Source organism: Lolium rigidum, chromosome 6 (assembly GCF_022539505.1).
Source record: "Lolium rigidum isolate FL_2022 chromosome 6, APGP_CSIRO_Lrig_0.1, whole genome shotgun sequence".
In the NCBI taxonomy this organism is placed as follows: Eukaryota; Viridiplantae; Streptophyta; class Magnoliopsida; order Poales; family Poaceae; genus Lolium; species Lolium rigidum.
This window is the reverse complement of record NC_061513.1, coordinates 185414368-185415606: the sequence shown is the minus strand read 5'-3', so window position 1 is coordinate 185415606 and position 1239 is coordinate 185414368.

Below are 1239 nucleotides of genomic sequence, written 5' to 3'. Positions count from 1 at the left end.
ACTACAAGAAATCTGCCATAATATGACGTTTTTTTATGACTGGAAATCAAAATGTCATAGCTTTATGACATTCCTAGCTTTGACCGTCCTTGGCCACTCGGGGGGGGGGGGGCAAAACCCTAAAAAATCGTGACGTTATTGGGCAAAAATGTCATTGGCAATTTAGGTCAAAACGTCATTAGAAAAATTAAGTGGCCTACGACGTTTTTCCACTGCCGGTTGCGACAAATCAATAACGTCATTGGCATTTGGCTCAATACAATGGTATGTGAAATATTATTTTAAACGATAAATATTTACATGTATATCTGTCGTACGTGATCCTTTCATCACCGATCCTGTATTAAACAAAACTCCAAAAACAAAAATACCGGCTGTCAATATATCCATATAGAGATATAAAATTTTGAACTTGTTATTATTAATAGAAAATGAGTGAATTGTACACACCATAGGACATCCAACTTTAGCCACTCTATTATGGGACCCCAAAACTTGGGTCCCGATATCAGTCACATTCGTTGGATTAGTTCATAGTTAAACTTGTCTGCGCGGTAGGATCGAAATTTAGACTCGCGCCACCCGCTCCATTTCCCGCTGCAAAACGTTTAAGTCCCGCCCAGCCCACACCCACTCGCGGGCGAGCAAAATTTTCGTTCAAGTCCAGTCCACTAAGCCGCGCGGAACCAAACCCTGCCTCATTCTCCCATCTCATTCTCCCATCTAGCTCTACGCCACCGCCGCCGCCGCCCCTCGCGAGGAGAGGACCTCAACAGCAGCCGTCCCCCTTTAGATTCCCCTCGTCTCCTCCTGCTTTTCCCACACGGACACGCTCCCTCCTCCGCCGCCCACGCACGCACGCAGGTGAGCCCGAGTCCGCCCGGATTCGCCGCTGTTCCGCCCGATTCCGGCCGGATCTGACCCGTGCGCTCGCCGATTTCAGCTCGCAGGAACCAGCCAGCCATGAAGGGGGCCAAACCCAAGGGCGCCGCCAAGGCCGAAACCAAGTAAGTGGTTTCCTTCGATCGATTCCTCCAGCTTCCCCTCCGTGGTAGTGGCAGATCTGTTCATCGGCGATTCGGCTTCGCTGACCTCTGTTCGTGATCTGTTGCTGACTAGGTTGGCGGTGAAGAGCAAGGGGGCGGAGAAGCGGGCGCCCAAGGGCAGGAAGAGCAAGCCCGCAAAGGACCCCAACAAGCCCAAGCGCGCGCCCAGCGCGAGGAGAGGACCTCAACAACA